This window comes from Geotrypetes seraphini, chromosome 13 (genome assembly GCF_902459505.1).
Source record: "Geotrypetes seraphini chromosome 13, aGeoSer1.1, whole genome shotgun sequence".
Taxonomy (NCBI): Eukaryota; Metazoa; Chordata; class Amphibia; order Gymnophiona; family Dermophiidae; genus Geotrypetes; species Geotrypetes seraphini.
The window spans coordinates 53,237,115-53,251,902 of NC_047096.1; positions in this window are offsets into that span (position 1 = coordinate 53,237,115).

Sequence of the window (14,788 nt, forward strand, 5' to 3'; positions counted from 1 at the left end):
TTTCTTATTTTTTGAAAGTTTGAAGAATCTGTCCCTCTCTACTCTCTCTATGCCCTTCATGATCTTGTAAGTCTCTATCATATCCCCTCTAAGTCTCCTCTTCGCCAGGGAAAAGAGTCCCAGTTTCTCCAATCTCTCAGCATATGAAAGGTTTTCCATACCTTTTATCAGATGTGTCGCTCTCCTCTGAACCCTCTCGAGTAACGCCATATCCTTCTTAAGGTACGGCGACCAATATTGAACGCAGTACTCCAGATGCGAAAGCACCATTGTCCGATACAATGGCAAGATAACTTCTTTCGTTCTGGTAGTAATACCCTTCTTGATTATACCTAGCATTCTATTCTCTCTCTTAGCGGCCGCTGTGCACTGTGCTGTCGGCTTCATTGTCATGTCCACCATTACCCTCAAGTCCCTTTCTTGGGTACTCTCATTCAATAACATCCCTCCCATCGTATAGTTGTACCTCGGGTTTCTGCTTCCCATGTGTAATACTTTACATTTCTCAACGTTGAACTTCATCTGCCATCTCGTCGCTCATTCCCCTAGTTTGTTCAAGTCCCTTTGCAATTCTTCGCAGTCCTCTTTAGTCCGAGCTCCACTAAATAGTTTGGTGTCGTCCGCAAATTTTATTCTCTCACACTTCGTCCCTGTTTCTAGATCATTTATGAATATATTAAATAGCAGCGGCCCGAGCACCGAGCCCTGTGGGACACCACTCGTGACCCTCCTCCAGTCTGAGTAGTGGACACCTTTACTCCTACCCTTCATACAAAATATCTTTAGATTAATGGAAAGATAAATATTGTGATAGAATATATGGATCAATGAAGAGTGCAGCTGCATTTGAGCAATATACTCTAGAAGCTCTCTGAAGATTCCCCCAATATATATAAGTATCTAGGAGACATTGAAAATAATTGTTTTCGATGTTGTGGAGGGCTTCACTGTCATAATTAACAGTCTGGAATGACAAATTTTTGATTAGCCTGGATAGTATAAGCAGTGGGTGGAATTAAACATGAACCAACAACAACCACCTTTCAGTCTCCATGTTCAGAAAATAAAAAATATATATTTTAAAATGTACAAAAAATAGAAAGAAACCATAACAAAATACATGCCCAGTGCATATTCTCTCTCTCTTCCCAGTCTTCCAGACATACATCAAAAAATGTCTTACAATACATCGCAAAGAAATCCAAAAAACCCAAAACAGGGAAGAAACACAAACAATGAAAAAGAAAGATCTTCCCTGGCCCAAAAGCAGGGGTGAGAGGGAGAGACAGCTGTAACCAACAGACTACTGTAAAGTGCGAGAAAAATTATGGACTTCACCTGAGTACGGTGGGAACTAGACTACTAGCAAACAACGTCAGGAGAGGAATAGAGCAGGCTTTAAACTAAGAAGAAGGGGAAAGCTGATAGTTGATCAAGCATCGATGATTCAGAAGAAAGTATCCGCGAAGATACTAAGGGGGAAAAAGGCTGGGAAAAAACAAAGGGCAAATTACAGGAGTTGACTAACCCAGAAGAGGAGGTTAGGAAGATTGTAGCACAAGAGAAGAAACTAAAGATCGAAGCACAGGGAAGGGAAATAAAGACAAGAAAATACCAAGATCTAAATTGCATATATACCAATGCAAGGAGCCTAAGGAACAAAATGGGGGAACTAGAAATCATGGTCATAGCAGAGGACATAGACATCATTGGGGTCTCTGAAACACGGTGGAATGAAGATAACAAATGGGATACAGTACTGCCGGGGTACAAGCTCTATTGCCAGGACAGGTCGGGACAGAAAGGAGATGGAATACCCTTTACATAAAAGAAAGCATACACTCGACCAGAGTGGACACGGCAGAGACGACCAACGAACTGGAATTGCTATGGGTTAAAATACCTGGAAGGAAAGGGCCTGAGATAAAGATGGGCCTATACTATCGTCCACCTGGACAAACCGAAGATGTCAATGAAGAAATGAAAGCCGAGATGAAGAGAGAATGCAAAAGCAGTAACACGGTTATTATGGGAGACTTCAACTATCCCGGGATAGACTGGAGTCTTGGAAGCTCAAAATGCACTAGGGAGAGAGGATTCCTGGAGGCTATGCAGGATTGCTTCATGCAGCAGCTTGTCAGAGAACCGACGAGAGGGAATGCCACTCTTGATCTAATCCTAAATGGGTTAGGAGGACCTACAAAGGAAGTGAAAGTAGTGGGACCATTGGGAAACAGCGATCATAATATGATCAAGTTAAAGGTTGAAGTTGGAATACCGAAGGGAAAGAGAACCATAGCGACAACTTTCAGCTTCAAGAAAGGAAACTACAAAGCGATGAGGAGAATGGTAAGGAAGAAACTTAGGAACATCTCCAAAAAATGGCAGATGGTAGAGCAAGCCTGGTCTTTTTTCAATACACGGTGACCACAAAATCAAAGAAACCCATTTTTGTAATGGAGAGGCTCAATGGCTTTACAGTTGGAGTGGTTACTTCCATTTTAATTGCTCTGTATAAAGAATTAGATTTCAGAAATAAAGAACATTAGGTCATGGAATCAAAAGTGTACTTGAATTTGCTCTCAGGAAGATTTTTTTTCAGGGTCCAGGAAGTTTAGAAACTATAGTGTGCTCTCTCTTGGAAGTACCCATTTCTAAAAGCCCCTTTAAATCTCTATGGGCTTCGGGGCCGTTACCACGTGGCTTTGTAGAAGAGGGGGTAAATGCCTAATTTCAGCACATTTCTCAGTTGATCATTTAATCATCAAAATAGAAAAGTCCGATTATATTCTGTATACATGATACTATTTTGACAAAGCTCGGAAAAGAAAATTTATATTAGGGGTTCTAGCATGAGGTAAGAATTGGAACAATTTAATGCCACTCAGTTTACTTCATGATTTCTGACTGGTAGAAAGCAGTGAAAAATGACTTGGGAGGAAAACAAGTGGTTTGGAAATCTTCAGCATTTATACTGATTAAACAAAGAACATATTTTCACTTAGCATGTATTGGACTAGTTAGTGTCTCTAACTACAGGACTATGTGCAGAATCAGCTATTGCAGTAGATGGAATGTAAGTTCTTCCAAGTTTATGCAGGAGAGAGCACAAATCATTTCCTGTTTACTACAGATAGTTTTAAAGCCAGACTCAGATTAGCTTGATGCACTTTGCCAGTAGACTTGCTACTAGTATAGGTTCTTTTCAGTAAGTCTCATTCTGTTCTTGAACAACCTGCAGCTCATGAAGATCTTCCTATTTGTTCTAAAGATTTGTAATAACTTTATTTTGTAATAATAACTTTATTTTGTATACCGCAATACCACAAGCAGTTCAGAGCGGTTTACAGAGGAAAAGATTGTTCATGTACAGCGATGTTACAGGAAGTGTTGTGAAGAACATTGAAATAAATATCAATTACATTGGTGGACCATGAGAGGTTGGGTGTAACCGGAAATATGACAGAGGTACAGTAGGTATATCAGTGATGTAACCAGGTGGGGGGTCAGAGAAATTTATCAAAGAGATAGGTCTTTATTGATTTCCTGAAGGATTGGTAGGAGGGTGCACTTGAAATGAGGGTGGTTAGACATTTATTCCATTTGCCAGCTTGGAACGATAGTGTTCTATCAAGGAATCTCTTGTAGACACAGCCCTTCAGGGAGGGGAAGGCAAACAGGTAGGCACTATGGCCTAGATTCTGAATAGTGCGTCTAAAGTTAGGCGTGGTTTAGATGTCCTTGCAGCGCAAGTGCCAATTAGCGATACTTAGGCGTTCCATAGACTGCTACTAGACGTCTGTACAACGCTGAGTGCAAGTTAGATGTGGCTTTCTGAAACGTCATCTAGACATCTCTACACTGCCATTCCAAGACGTCCCTACGATGTTATATATATTTCAGCATTATAATTATTTCACCATTGTAAGCTTTCACATAATTAACCCAAAGTATAGGATCATTAAAAGGATAATAAAAACACAGTATAGCATGTTTAAAGCAATATTTATAATATATTAGTTTCAGTGGGAGTTGATCTGGGACTATCAGTGAGTATATTGAAAAAAATGTGACATGCTAACCTTCACTCTAATCCGCTGTGCTAGACAACGAACCATACAATAATAGCAATTCTGATTTGATTATACTGCTTCTTATAGGTAGTGAATGGAAGTTAATTCTGCTAGGAGATAGAACACTGCCCTGTTATATCTTTTTACTTCATGATTTTAGAATTGTATACTTTACCATTATAAAAACATAAAAAATATGCCATGTCTAAAAGGAGAAATATAAGATGAGAAGTACTGAGTAGGAGTTGAACTCAAATTATCAGCATGGAAGGGGGAAACTTCAGATTTATGTTACACAGAAAGTTGTACAGAAATGTTATCAACTCCTATAAGAAGTGGAAAGCATTGGACTTTGAGCACCATATAGCAGTGGCGTACCTAGCATATGTGACACCCAGGGCCCATCATTTTTTGACACCTCCCCCCATCTATATGAAAAATATATATTTTTAGTAACAATCCACATATTGCACAACAAGAGTGTACCTAGGAAAAGGTAGAATCTTAAACACTGCAGTGAGCACTAGAACACCAATACATACATTATAAAACTAAACAAGCCAGATCCCGCACAGTCAATTGATCCTGCAGTCAATGCCAACTGAAAACTATGTCTTTTTCATACACACAGAACAGAGATACACTCTCGCCCAATATGGAATAATCACAAACTAAAAATAGAAATATGTAGACAAAAACCAGACTCTGCATACAATGCAACCCCACAACACCACAAAAACAGTGACACATGTCCCCTAATACTGTGCAAAATATAAAGACAGTAGATGTAAATTTGAAAAACCTGATACATAACAATCACCACTTTACAAATTAACAAATAAAAATAAAACAAATAATGAGAAATAAGAAAATACCATTTTATTGGACTAATCCATTTTTCAATTAGCTTTCAGAGGCCAAATCTTTCTTCAGAACAGTACAGTATACTGGTGTTATGCTATTCTGTCCCGAGGAAAGGGGTGTAGTCCAATAAATTGCCTTATTTCCATTTCCTATTTATAAACTTTTATCAATACAGTTACAATATTACTTGATTCTAAGTAAAGCAACAAAAAAAATCTTTCTACCTTTTGTCGTTTCTGCTTTAATCATCTTCTCTCTCTTCTTTCTATAAAGCGCTTGTCCTCCATCCCTTCCATGCAACATCTGCCCTCACTTTGTCCCTTCCACCCAGCTTCTGCCCTCTCTCTCTACCCCTTCCATCTACTGCCCACACTCCCTCTGCTCCTTCCATCTACCGTCCACCCTCTCTCTCTTCCATATGGCATCTTCCCTCTTTCTATGTCCCTTCAATAAACTGTATATCCGGGGTCTCTTCTCTCCTTTGCACATGATTCATTTCAGCTTCACCCCCTCTCCATTTTTCTGTCTCCACCCCTTCCCCTATGCTTTGGCATCTCTCTCTTTCTCTTCTCCTTTCCTTCCTTCCTTCCCACTCCACACCATGGTGTGGTATTTCTATCTCTATCTCCTTCCCTTCCCTCATGCCATGGCATCTCTTCCTCTCCCTCCATGGTCTGGTATCTCCTTTCCTTTCCATCCCTCCCATGGACTTGGCATCTCTGGTTCCTCTCCCTTGTCTTCCTTCTCCATTCTTCCCTCTCTCTCCCCAACTGGGTGCAGCAGCAGCATCTTTCTCACCCCTTTCCCTGTGCAGCAGTAGCATTTCTCCCCCCTTCCCTGTGCAGCAGCAGCATTTCTCCCCCCCTTCCCTGTGCAACATTTATTTCCCCCCCCTCCCTAGTGCAGCAGGAACATCTCTTCCCTGCCCAGCATTTCTGGCCAGTTCCCCTGCTCAAAGCAGCAGGCGTCTACACCTCACACGATCCGCGGCTGCATTGGAAGCCTTCTCTCTGACATCGTGACATCAGAGGGAACACTTCTGATGCAGCCGCGGATTGCATGAGTAGCCAGAAGTGAAACAACCATCAGAGGGAGCACAAGCTGGGACGGACACCACTATTTACAGAAGGGATGCCCACACTTTTTGGGCTTGCGAGTTACTTTTTAAATGATCAAGTCAAAATGATCTACCAATAATAAAATTTTAAAAAAACACAAAGCATACTGTACGCAGAGAAAATGTTAATCATCATTTATATTCGGGGGAGTTTCAAAGAGGTCAAGGCAGATGTCACTTCAGTAACAACTATATTTATTTATTTATTTATTTATTTTATTTATTTAGATTTATATCCCATCCTCCCAGTAGCTCAGAACGGTCTACAAGTAAACATACACAATGGAAGTAATTAGACAAATAAGATGTACAATAGGTTTAAATGTTTGGACATATAAGACTGTGCAAACAAAAATAGACAAATACCCCCACCCTTTTTACTAAACCACGATAGTTGATTTTAGTGCAGGGAGCTGTGCTGAATGCCCCGCGCTGCTCTTGACGCTCATAGGCTCCCTGCACTAAAAACCGCTATTGCGGTTTAGTAAAAGGGGGCCATAGTGCAAAATATAGGCAGCAGATATAAATTCTCAAAACGGACACATTTTGATCACTAAATTGAAAATAAAATCATTTTTCCTACCTTTTTGTCTGGTGATTTCATAAGTCCCTGGTCCTTCTTCTGGTCCTTCGTCTTTCTCCTCCTGCCCCCCCCCCCCCTCTTTCTTTCTTTCTCCCCCAGGCCCCCTCTTTATTTCCACCTTTCTTTCTCTCTACCCCTGGCCCCCCTCTTTATTTCTGCCTTTCTTTCTCTCTCCCCCGGCCCCATCTTTATTTCTGCCTTTCTTTCTCTCTCCCCCTGGTCCCCCTCTTTATTTTTGCCTTTCTTTCTCTCCCCCTGGCCCCCCTCTTTATTTCTGCCTTTCTTTCGCTCTCCCCCTAGCCCCCACAAAGCCATCATGCCGATTTCTCCACTTACACGATTCTTTCCTTACCCCCACCCCCAAGCCAGCAGCCAATTTCTCCCTGCTCCTTCCCCGAGCCAGGTCTGACGCGTACAAGCATCGGGCCGACAAGATTTCACTTTCAGCGTCAGTTCTAATGGGGAGGAAGTTGCCGGCCAGCCAGACAGCGATTGGCTGGCCCAGAACTTACCCTCTGACGTTAGAATTGACGCCGGAGGTGAAGCCTTGTGGGCCCGACGCTTTTTCCCTGCCCACCAGCCCCCCTCACCTTTTGTCTCCATCTACCAGTTGCCGGCCGTCCAGCCGACCGGGTTAAGGAATGACTCTGCGGGGGAGCCGGTGCCGGGATGCGGTGGTGAGACGGAGCAGCGGCAGAATAGGGAAGGTGGCTGGCTGCGCACCCCCTAGGGGCGTGCACCCAGGGCAGACCGCCCCTCCTCTTAGTACGCCACTGCCATATAGGCTTCTGATAAACTTTGTTTAAGCTCCAGAAACACCTTATAGGCAGTCTAAGTCATCCAATGAGCTTTCTCTGGGCTTCCCAGAGACGTTATTTGAGAGAGGTTTTATACAAGTGATTCCTTGCTCTAAATAACACTTTCCTTGTCTTGAAACATTGCTACAATCAGCTCATTCTTCAGACCAAAGGCAAATCCCATAACTTCAATTGGCCAACCTTAAAAACAGAATAAAAACACAGAACAAACCTGAATGTGGCTTCTAGTTCATTGCAAATGGAGGTATGAAGCTTGCACAATGATGACCTGTTGTGACATCATCAAGGTGCACCAGGAACGTAGAATGCCATAAGTATAACACATGAATTTCCTTTAGTAAATGTCAGGGATACTAATATATAAGAACAAGGTCAGAAAGAGATTAATAACTGATATAGAGCACAACTGACCTCATAAGGGTGACTAGCCTACAGACAGTGATCCCCAAATAATATATATATAAAAATGCTCAGAGATGTGAAACTCTGAAGGGAAGGCTGAAAAACCTCCCTTGGGTGAAGAATTCACCTTCCAGTCATTGTCATTTCATAAAAATCTTTGATCACTTGCTGAAAAGGCTGTAGATTAAATATGATCTAATTCTTAAACCATTTCAAATGTTCAATGTTTTTTTCTTTCTTTCTTATGTCATGCAATCGTCACTGCACTTTGAAACTGATGAAATTTGCACTTAGCTCATAGACAGGATTTATGGGGTCTGAACGTGGCCCTGTTTTGATCCCTGCTTCAGGAGACCCGAGTGGTACTTGTTCAAAAGAGTTCCTGAGTGCTAAACGTGATGATATTGTATAACTTTGTGACTTGCAAAGCACATCGCTGCTGGAAGCTTAATAGAGTCAATTCTAAATGTTCCAACCGCCCATAGCACATAAGTAAAACACAGGCTGGGAGTTGAACTCACAACCTCCGGAAGATCGGTACAGCGCTTTTACTCATTGAGCTACAGTACCTTTCACTCCAGTGTCTCTGGCTCCCCTATCATATCATACGTTAGTGAACTACTAAGGTAAAATCTGCTTATCTCACAGTAGGCTGAGACAAAAGAGTGGTAGCTCAATTGTTTAAAGCGCTGCTTTCACTGGCCCGAAACCCATATTCTCAAGTATGGTTCAATAAATGTGACATGGAGTCCAATAGTGCTGTTTTTATCGCTAACCTTCAGTCTAACCACTGTTCTACTGAATGAGCTATAAATTTGTAATTTTCTGTTCCGCTTAGGTGTCATATGCAAAATATCGGCGACCTTTGTGGCGAACGCTCGGCGTGGATGTGAATCTCTCTGCACGCCTAACTGTCCATAGCATATCACGCCATTTTTTAACCATTTCTTATCATTATTTCAGGAAAGTAAGCTTTCACATAATTAACCCAAAGTATAGGATCATTAAAAGGATAATGAAATCACAGTATAGCATGTTTGAAGCAATATTTATAACATATCAGTTTCAGTGGAAGTTGATCTTGGAACATCAGTGTGCATATTGAAACAATGTGCCATGCTTACACACTAACCTTCACTCTAATCCACTGTTCTACACAGAAACTTGTATAACAATACCATCATTAACTCCTATAAGAAGTGGAAAGCAGAGCACCATATAGACTTCTGATAACTGTAGTTTAAGCTCTAGTTTAAGCTCTAGTTTAAGCTTTCTACAGGCCTCCCAAAGACGTTATTTGAGAGAGGTTTTATAGAAGTGATTCCTTGCTCTAAATAACACTCTTCTTGTCTTGAAACATCGCTACAATCAACTCATTCTTCAGACTAAAGGGAAATCCCATAACTTCAATTGGCCAAGCTTAAAAACAGAATAAAACACAGAACAGACCTGAATGTGGCTTCTAGTTCATAGCAAATGGAAGTAGCCAGCAGCACAATGCTGACCTCATTGTGACATCATCAAGGTGCACCTGGAAGGTAGAATGCCACAAATAAAAGACAGGCCAGGAGTTGAGTCTGTTGGTCTGTAGGTCAAACCCCCTTTTTATTTTGATTTATTGTTATTGTTATTATTATTACCTTGTATTTTAATATATGTTCAAATTTGGATTTTATAGTAATTTGCTTAGTGTTTTATTTATCATTCTGTATTTTATTTTACATTCAAATTTGGATTTTATTGTACATCGCTTAGTATTTTATGTATAAGCGATTCATCAAATTTCAAATAAACTTGAAACTTGAGTTGAACTCACAACCTCCGAAAGATCGGTACAGCACTTTTACTCATTGAGCTACAGCACCTTTCACTCCAGTGTCTCAGGCTCCCCTGTAATATCATACCTTAGTGAACTGCTAAGATAAAATCTGCTTAGCTATCATCTCACAGTAGGCTGAGACATAAGAGTGGTAGCTCAATGGTTTAAAGCGCTGCTTTCACTGACCCGAAACCCATATTCTCAAGTATGGTTCAATAAACGTGACATGGAGTCCAATAGTGCTGTTTTGATCAAACGCAAGCTCAACTTTTCTAATGTATTGTGTCTTGTATTGCTAATGTGCTGTTTGAGATGACAATTAGATGGAATTGCTCTGTATCTTGTAAGTTTTATTAAAATGAGTACTGTGTCAGCTGAGGGAGTCGAACCCAGACCATGCTAATACGCTAACCTTCATTCTAACCACTGTGCTACTGAATGCGGAATAAAATTGAAGCTATTCTTCAATTGTACCTTTCCGTTTAGGCGTCGTATGCGATATATCGGCAGCCTTTTTGATGTCATGTGAACATAATAGTGGATCTTCCCGCATAGGCGTCGTATGCAAATTATAGGCGCCGGTAGCGTTTTTTCTTCTTATCCGTGTCCTAAATCTGTTCGCCATCATGCTGTTTTAGCGTTCTGACATCATACATTCACCTTTTGGTTTTTTGTTTGTTTAATAACACATTTTATTAAGAGAAAATGGCAGTCAGGAGAAATCCTTATTTTACCACAGAGGACTCCAGGCTCCTAGCCAGTTTGTTCCACCCTAAGGAACATCATTATTCATATTCAGGTGATCACTAAGAATAATGTTAAATTAGTTTGTGTATATAAACTTGTACAAAATAGTTATTTTTACAAATCCCCCCCCCAAAGATAGCAGAGTGGGATTTGAACTTACAACCTCAAATCCTTCATCACGTTCTTTCACAATTTGTTGTTTTTAATCTTTGTGCCACATGCATGTGTTACCAAACAGCTCTTTTATAATAAAAACCTGTTGAAATCTACTTTGCAAAAAAAATATAAAAGACAAAAGATGTAAAATACTAAAAAGTGCCTGCCTGATTACACATATGTACATATAATTTCACTTTGGCAATCTGTTTTTAATATATATATTAAAGATTTTATATATTAAAAAAAGGTTTATACTGGTTTATATGTTTCCTGTGTGGTTTTCTCAGATGTATAATCTAAGAATGCAGCAGGTGAGATTAATGTTATACAATGTAAGCAGAAGGCTATGTGTGGAAGGGAAGAGAAGTGAAACCCAGGTGTGTAAAAAGGAAAATATTTCCCTACAAACCACAAGATGGAACAATACCACCTTGTCCATCCTCTCTAGTAATGCCATCTTCTTAATTATGCTATTTGCAGGCTCTGAGGTAGTGTCATTGGACTGGTGAGCAAATAGGAGACATGACAACCCCTAGTTCCCCCCCCAATAGCACACCTACCCTGTTTGCTACCCCACTTCTTTCCTTTGCAACCTGACCTTCATTAAACACTAGTTAAGACAAAGATGAATGTGATAACATTGATCAATTTACAGTGGTACTTAAGGAAACACTTATGCCTGTGCATTACTCAATGTATCAGAATGGGCCCTGGCATTCCTTTTCTAAGTAATCACAAGATCCATAAATGGTTTAAAATTTTTTATTGTAGAATATCATGTCATTGACACTCAAATGTACAATCCTTGCACAGTCCAGGAAAGCGGTGTGCAAGTATAACATCATGCAACTGCAGTTCAATGAGATGGATCACAGCTACACCGGTATACAGAGTAAGCCACTCCTAGGTCCAAATCAATTGCCAGCCTACAGGAGGAAAGGGTAAAATGTCCGTGCGCTTGAATTATTAAAGTTTCCTCATGGACCCCCGGTAGGATAAGGCAGGTTGTAGGAAAAGGAAGATGGATTCAGAGATGTAGGATGTTCTTCGTTGCACTGGAAGAAAGGGAAGTAAGGAGGTCAGAGAATAAAGGCCAGATGTTTCTGCCATTGAAAGCAAGGGAAATAAATGCTGTCCTCCTTGTTACAGAGTCCATATGAGAGCTAGGAACCTACACACACTGTTTGGAATATTGAAGGTTAGTTGAAGTGAGCACAAATGTCTCGTACCTACCTATGCACAAGTATCAGGAATAGGTCACAGGATCCGCCCGAATCACAGGAGCAGCTTCACGATGAGATGCTAGCCACAGGAGGAGGTCATCTGGGCCCGAACACCTGCAAAGAGGGGAAGCATGTTAATACATTGGAAAAGTCCCCCACCTCAAACTGCCAGAACACCTACAGTTACCCTATAGCTTCAGTTGAACTTGAATTATCAGCATGGAAAAGGGGGGGAGGGGGAGCTTTAGTCTTATGCTACACAGAAACTTGTAGACCAATATCATCATTTACTCCTATAAGAAGTGGAAAGCTGAGCACCATATAGGCTTCTGATAGCTGTAGTTTAACATTTTAGCAGTATAAGTCATCCAATCAGCTTTCTCTGAGCTTCCCAAAGACGTTCATTGAGAGAGTGTTTTTAGAACTATAGATGTGATTTATACTTAAAACTAAGGGAGTGTTCAATCAACACATATGCTAATCTAACACCAGCATGTGTTGATTTAGGACTTGTTCGTAAAAAAAACCAAAAAACCAAGAGGTCCTAAACTGCTAGCTCTTACCAGGCCATCAAGAAGCACATTACGATGCCCTTGTATGGTGACGATGAAAGTCTTGGACATCCAAACTGCAACAAGAGTATGAAAGCTGTTAGCTTTTTGAAATGTGGTCAATTCATCATAAAGCCTGCTAATGGAATGATATACAGGAGCAACATAGTGAATCAGGCCAAAAACAAAGATAGCTACATTCGATTCTCACCTATTATTCCACCTTTAATACTTGAGCTGCTACCAATAACTTCTTGCTTTGGTGGTCAGGGACATCTGAGCTGTAACTGCTGCCTAGAGAAAGAGGCATGATCACATTCAGTCACATGAGACAGAGACAGACAGAGAGAGAAGCTTTTTGGGATTCACATAAATATACTCACCATTATCCCAAGAAATGGGCTCTTATTAGGTTGTCCCTGACCACCTGCCCTCTCCTACGCTCCTCTTGCTCAGGTAGCAGCCTCTGTCTAGGTTGGATGTCCTTGTCATCGTCACTGTCTTGGACCGGCTCAGGAGGGTCTGGCATCCTTCTTCTCACCGCTAGGTTATGTAGCATGCAGCAAGCAACAAACATCTTGGACACCTTGTCGGGGCTGTAAAGCAGTTGCCCTCCTGAGCAGTGTAGACATCTAAAGCGGGACTTAAGCAACCCAAACGCATGTTCAACGATGGCCCTTGTGGTGTTCAGAGCCCGGTTATACCGCACCTCCTCCGGCTGTTAGGGACGCACAACTGGGGTCATCAACCACGACCTCAGGGGATAGGCACGATCACCTGCAAGAAGAAACAATATTAGAAAAGGGGCACATATCTGTTGTCCATTGTTCTGCAACATCCTCCAAAATTTGCGATGATCCTATGGTAAAATGAGAGAAAGGTGATTAATGTAGCAAAGCTTTATTTGCAGTAGGATGTTAACTCACCAACCAGCCACCACCATGGATTTCTCCCCTCTGGAACCTGCCACCTAGGCCAGAGTGGGCCAGGATATAAGCATTGTGGCAGGACCCTGGGTAGCACTACAGACCACCTGCAAATGATATGCTCTCCGGTTCCTAAATTGCCTTTCACTCTCGGCAGGTGGTCTGAGTGCTACATGTGTATAGTCTATAGCTCCCAGGACAGAGGGGAAAAGTGCCAGTTGATCAAAACCCCTCATTGTGCATCGCCGCTCAGCCTCACTCATCGGAAACTGTATATACATGGCAATACGCCTTAAAAAGACATCCAAAAATTTATTGATGATCCTGGATACAGACGGTTGACTGATGCCAGCCCCAGCTCCCAGGGGCCTTTGGAAGGTTCCTGTAGCCAAAAACGCCAGGGCTGTAGTTGCATGTACATAAACTGGAAGGGAATGTCCCCTAAGAGTGGTGTGCTCCAAATCCTCCTGCAGTTGCTCACACAGATTAACTATGGTCTCCCGATTAAATCGAAAGAGACCAATACACCGCTCATCTGTCATATCAAGGAAGTTCGCCCTGGGCCTATATACCCTGGGGGCCTGGCGTCGGCGTCGGCCTGTGATATTACAGCCCATGTGCTTAAGGCCCCGCCCACAGGAGGAGCCTAAGGCTCCCGGGCCTATTTTGATTGGCCCAGGTGCCTTAGGCCCCACCTGTGGGTGAGGTTTCAGCTGCCTGGGCCAATCTGGTCCCATTCCAGAGCCGACTGGCCTGCCGGACAGGCGGGCTTGGCACCCGTCTGTCCAGCCAACGATTTGAGGTACGGGGAAGGGGGGTGGGGGTCGTGGGGTCGACGGGGGGGTCGTGGGTTGGCGGGGGGGGCGATCGGGGGTTCGGGGGGATGGACGTTGGGGGAGGGGGTTGTGTCAAGGGCAGGAGGGCCTGGGATCCCTCCTGCCCATATTGTAGTGGGGGTGGGGGATAGGGGGTTCGCCTGGGCAGGAGGAGTTGGGCTCCCTCCTGCCCGATCGTGTAGAGGGTGGGGGGGCGAGAGGTCAGGAGGGCTTGGGCTCCCTCCTGGCCTGATCGTAATTGGGGGGGGGCCGTGGGACAGGAGGGCTTGGGCTCCCTCCTGCCCCGTACATAATCGGCGGGGGGGATCGCTGGGGCCAGGAGGGCTTGGGCTCTCTCCTGGCCCGATGTTGTCGCGGGTTGCCGCGGTGCCCAGGGCAGGAGGGCTTGGGCTCCCTCCTGCCCCGATGGTGTCGTGGGGTGCCGCAGGTGCCCGGTGCAGGAGGGCTTGGGTTCCCTTCCTGCTCGACTGTAATCGGGGGGGGAGGGGTTTAGGGATCATGGGGCAGTCGGGCTTGGGTTCCCTCCTGCCCCGATGTCGTGGGGGGGGGGGGGTTGGGGTGGATTCTGTAACCGGTGTTGTTTTTGACAGACACCGGTTACAGAATCCAGCTTTTAGGCGAAGGACTGTCTGGATTTAGTTTTAGTTTGTAGTCTTTCATCCATGTTGTT